Below are 6,140 nucleotides of genomic sequence, written 5' to 3'. Positions count from 1 at the left end.
AACTGGGTTTTTGACATTCTGGTCAGGTCTTATCAAAGAAGATGGCCAGTAGGCTTAATATGTGGTGGAACCGAAAATCTGCCACAAGAAGCCTGGTCTGGATAACGAGGTGATCATCTCATAGCAGTGGTAAGGTTTCACTATATTTTTAAAATGCCATAGAATAGAGTGGCCTATATTTACTAACGTGAGCGTACCTAGCCCTATCTAACCGATTATCTGGGCGTCTAAATGCACCTTTAGTGCTCATGCACACGACCGTGCCATTTTTTTAGGCCTGCAAAAAAACGGATGCCACCCGTGTGCCTTCCGCAATTTGCTGAACGGAACAGGAGGCCCATTAAAGAAATGCCTATTGTCCGCAAAACGGACAAGAATAGGACATGCTTCATAATTTTTGCGGGGCCACGGAACAGAGCAAAGGATACGGACAGCATCCTTTGCGGAGCCATTGAAATGAATGGTTTCGTATACGGAATAAAAATACGGCCCGTATACGGAACGCAAAAAAGTTTGTGTGCATGAGCCCTTAGATTGAAGAGGAGTGGTATTCCCTGCACAGCTGTGCAGAAACACCATTCATTTGAATCTGTCACCCAAACAGTTCTACTTTTTTAAGATATTTCAAATAATCATTAGCTGGTTGAAGACAAAGCCGCACTTTCCAAGCGCAGCCTTCCCTTCAATGTTTATCTGGTCACAGTCAACATCGCACTGAATGGGATGGCTCTTTCCTATACACTTGAATAGGAACGAGCCGTCCTATTGAAATGAATGGGATGGCTTGTAATTACACCTGCTCACCGCTGCAATGTCTATGGCGAGCAGGTAAACAATGCAGGGAAGGCTGCGTTCGGAGCGCAGCCTTCTCTTCAACCAGCTAATCAGAGGGGGCGCTTGGTGTCAGATCCCCTCCGATCTGATAATGATGACCTATCCTGAGGATAGGCCATCAATAATAAAATCCCATAAAACCCCTTTAACATAATAATTAATAGAGATGGTTTGGTGGCAAACTTTACACGTTCGCGATTCGCCGAACATATGGTGATGTCCACCGGCGCCATATTCTTTTGCATTCCGCCGAACTTTGACCCATCACGCATCCATCAGGTGGGACAGGACAGCCAATTGAGACGTTTCAGCACATGGACACACCCCCACCCTATCACAGAACACGATCTGGCAGCCATTTTACATTCTGTGTTTTGCCAGTATAGGGAGAGGTTGCTTTGTGGAGCAGGGACAGGCTGTTAGGGACACCATACGCTAGCTAATAGGGCCACAAAAGTCCTTTTAAGGACTGGTATAGGTGTGATATACTGAGGGGTGTGATATACTTATAATATACTTTATAACATAGAAAGTATATTAAAGTGCATTTGTATTGTTCAGCAGTTTGTGCGGTTCTGCTGCGATACCACAGCTATACAGAGGGACAAACGCTATTGGAACAACTAATTGCAACTGGTGTGATATACCTGTTGCCCCCAAAAAAACTGATTGAGGGGTGTGATATACCTATAATATACTTTCCATCATAGAAAGTATATAGTACATTTGTATTGTGCAGCAGTTGTGTGCGGTTCTGCTGCAATACCGCAGCTATATAGAGGGACAAGCACTATTGGAACAACTATTTGCAGCGGGTGTGATATACCTGTTGCACCCCAAGAAAACTGATTGAGGGGTGTAATATAACGTCTTCCACAAAATACAGATTGAGGGCTGCGATATACCTGTTGCCCCAAATAAACAGGGTGGTGTGATATAACTGTTGTGGCAAAAAATAAAATAAAAAATGTGGTGTGTGATATACCTGCTTCTACAAAATACTGATTAAGGGGTTCGATATACCTGCTTCCACCAAATATAGATTGAGGCCTACGATATACCTGCTTTCACAAAATACTGATTAAGGGGATTGATATACCTGCTTCCACAAAATACTGATTGAGGGCTGCGATATATCTGCTTCCACAAAATATTGATTAATGGGATTGATATACCTGTTTCCACCAAATATTGATTGAGGCCTGCGATATACCTGCTTGGACAAAATACTGCTCTTCTCTAGGGACTTAGGCACAGGGTCATTTTGAAAATGACAGGCAGAGGAAGAGGCAGACCATTCTGCAAGGGTGGTAGGGGTTGGGCAGGTGCACCAGGCCAGAGCCAAAGTAGGAAGTTGGAGAAGGCATGTGCGATTACTTCAAAGGACGAACCAGAGTTGGTTGAGTGGCTCATTCAGCCTTCCGCTTCTGCACCCTCCTCATCCTCTGTATCTGCACCCTCCTCACTCTGCTGTGTGCACCCCCAAAGACACCACCACCATAGCCCCTCAACTTGAGTCAGAGGAATTATTTTCCCAGACCTTACCGATGCGCAGCCATTCTTGACATTGGATGAGGAGGTAGCAACGGTCGCCACCCAGTGGTCTGACCACAGTACCCAGATCAGCCCAAGGAGGGAGGTCCCCGCTGTTGCTGCCTACTCTGAGACCTCAAATGTCAGTGGTGTTGAAGGTGACGAGGATGACGTGTCGATGGACGTCACGTGGGTGCCCACAATAGAGGAGGGGAGTTCAGAGAGAGACAGAGAAGCAGGCAGAGCTCGCAGGGCACAGGAGGCAAAAAGACTGCAAATGTATCTGGAGCGAGCCATCCACCAGGCACGGTTACTTCTAGCGCTCGCAGGACGCCGGCACATGGCTCCGCAGTGTGGGCTTTTTTTTAACGTGTCAGCTACTGACAATAGTGTTGCCATCTGCAGCCTGTGCTGTCAACGCATAAGTCTCGTTAAGCCCAACACTCACCTAGGGACGACCGCCTTAAGAAGGCACCTGGCCTCCCATCACCGAATCCAGTGGGAGCAACGCTGTCATAACCCACAAAGCCACACTCCCGGCGCTCCACGTCCTGCCTCTTCTCTCTCCTCCCATTTGTTCTCCACTCCACTTTCCACCGTGCTGTCATCGCATTCATCTGGCAGAAGGCAGGCTTCTGTGGCCCAAATGTTAGAGTGTAAAAAGATGATGACGCCGATAACCCTCTTGCCCAACGGCTGATCGATGGCTTGTCGGAACTGCTAGCCCGCCAACTACTGCCATATAAACTGGTGGACTCTGAGGCCTTTAGAAAATTTGTGGCCATTGGCACACCTCAATGAAAGGTCCACGGAAGGAAATATTTTTCCCAGAAGGGCATCCCAGAGCTATATGGCCACGTTCAGCGGCAAATGAATATATCTCCTGCACACAGTGTCGGTGCCAAGATACATCTGACCACAGACACATGGTCTAGCAAACACGGGCAGGGGAGGTACATAACTTTTACTGCCCACTGGATGAATCTTCTGACGGCCGTCAAGCATGTAACCCGTGGCTCCCGTGTGGATTTGGTATTACCGCCACGGATTTCATGCAGGCCTGCCTCCTTTTCTCCTCCTATTCCATCATCCATCTCCTCCTAGGCTGACTCTTCCTTTTCCACTGCTACCGCCTCTTCCGCTGCGCCCCCCAAGCTCCCCAGAACCTATTCGACGTGCCACGTGAGACGTTGCCATGCTGTTGTGCCTGGAAACCAAGAGCCACACCGGTCCTGCCCTGCTTTCAGCTCTGCGATCATAGGCCGATCAGTGGCTAACCCCGCTCAATTTGGCAGTTCGTAAAGTCGTGTGCGACAATGGTGCCACTCTGTTGAGCGTGCTGAAACGGCAAAATTACACACATGCCGTGCATGGCACACATCCTGAACTTAGTTGTGCAGCGATTAGTTGCCAAATACCCCGGGGTCCAGGACGTCTTGCGGCAGGCCAGGAAAATCTCTGGCCATTTTAGAAGATCTTACATGGCCATGGCTCGCCTTGCTGACGTTCAGTGGCAACACCACCTGCCTGTCAGTCTGATTTCTTACAGTTCGACGCGCTTGAACTCCACCTTGTATATGCTTGATAGTCTGCTGCAGCAGTAATGTGCCATTAACTACTACCTGTACGAACTCTGCAGCAGGACAGGTTCTGGGGAGCTTGGTTTCTTTTCACCGTGCTAGTGGCCGCTCATGCGCGATGCATGCAGACTTCTGCGGCCATTTGATGAGATCACCAAACTGGTCAGTCGCAGCCAGGGCGCCATCAGTGACATCGTACCTTACGCCTTCTTTCTGGAGCGTGCATTGCATCATGTCATTGATCAAGCCGTCGAGGAGCAGGAAGATGAGGAAGTCGCAATGCTGAATGAATTCCCAGGGGGGGCTACTCCATCTGAAACAAATCAGCAGGAGTCTGAAGAGGGGGGAGGAGCAAGAAGAGCAGGCTTTATACTTTTCGGGGATCCCTGGTGTTGTCCGTGGCTGGGAGGGGGGGAACGAGGACAACATTCTCCTGGGCGATGAGCAGGAGCCAGGGCGCTCCACCGCTTCCAATTTAGTGCAAATGGGGGCTTTCATGCTCCAGTGTTTGAAGAGGGACCCCCGAATAAAGAGCAAGTACCAGTACTGGGTGGCAACGTACTTAAACTCCCGTTACAAACACAAAATCGGGAACATGTTACCAGCATCACAGAGGGCTCGCAGAATGCAGTATTTCCAGGCCTTGCTGCGAGAGATGCTGCATTCTTCTGTTTGGGGGCGCTGGCAGAGGAATTTCCACCCACAGAGAAACAGGTGCGGGTACCAATCCTACCGTGCCTGCAAGAAGAGGGCGGTTTGAAGATGTGTTCGTCACTTCGGATATGAGATCATTCTTTCAGCCAACCCATCGACAGCCGCCCTCCGGATCCAGGTTTAGGGAACGCCTAGACTGACAGGTGTCCGACTACATCGGGTTAACGGCCCATGTGGATGCTCTGAGAAGCGAGGAACCGCTGGACTACTGGGTGTGCAGGCTTGACCTGTGGCAAGAGCTGGCACAATTTGCCATGGAACTCTTGGCTTGCCCCTCGTCAAGTGTCCTGTCCAAAAGGACGTTCAGAGCAGCAGGGTGGATTGTGACCGATAAGCGCATTCGCCTAGCTCACGACAGTGTGGACTACCTCACATTTCTAAAAATGAATGAGGCATGGATCTCTGAAGAATTCAACACCTGTGACGACCACGTGTAATTGAATTTCCTCATGCTAGCCCACACATATCCGCCACCACCCAGAACAAAGAATGGTCCTTGTCTTATGTATATACAGCGGCATAAAAGACCTTCTCTGTCAGGTGAATGCCTAATTTTTGGGGCCTGTACTGGCTGACAGTAAAATTTGTATCCAGTGACCGCCTAATGTACCTCCAGCCACATCATCACAAGTTCTTTTCTGTCAGGTGAATGCCTAAATTTTGGGGCCTGTACTGGCCTACAGTAAAATTTGTATCTAGTGACCGCCTAATGTACCTCCAGCCACATCATCACAAGTTCTTTTCTGTCAGGTGAATGCCTAAATTTTGGGGCCTGTACTGGCCTACAGTAAAATTTGTATCTAGTGACCGCCTAATGTACCTCCAGCCACATCATCACAAGTTCTTTTCTGTCAGGTGAAAGCCAAATTTTTGGGGCCTGTACTCCCGTGGCCCACAGTAAAATTTGTATCCAGTGACCGCCTAATGTACCTCCAGCCACATCATCACAAGTTCTTTTCTGTCAGGTGTATGGCTAATTTTTGGGGCCTGTAATCCAGTGGCCTACAGTAAAATTTATATCCAGTGACCGCTTAATGTACCTCCAGCCACATCATCACAAGTTTTTTTCTGTTAGGTGAATGCCTAATTTTTGGGGCCTGTACTCCTGTGGCCGACAATAAAATTTGTATCCAGTGACCGCCTAATGTACCTCCAGCCACATCATCACAAGTTCTTTTCTGTCAGGTGAATGTCTAAATTTTGGGGCCTGTACTGGCCAACAGTAAAATTTGTTACCAGTGACTGCCTAATGTACCTCCAAGCCACATCATCACAAGTTCTTTTCTGTCAGGTGAATGCCTGATTTTTGGGGCCTGTACTCCCGTGGCCTACAGTAAAATTAGTATCCAGTGACCGCCTAATGTACCTCCAGCCACATCATCACAAGTTCTTTTCTGTCAGGTGAATGCCTAATTTTGGGGCCTGTACTGGCCTACAGTAAAATTTGTTTCTAGTGACCGCCTAATGTACCTCCAGCCA

The sequence above is a fragment of the Bufo bufo genome, chromosome 5 (assembly GCF_905171765.1).
Source record: "Bufo bufo chromosome 5, aBufBuf1.1, whole genome shotgun sequence".
Classification (NCBI taxonomy): domain Eukaryota; kingdom Metazoa; phylum Chordata; class Amphibia; order Anura; family Bufonidae; genus Bufo; species Bufo bufo.
Note: the sequence above shows the minus strand (reverse complement) of the source record.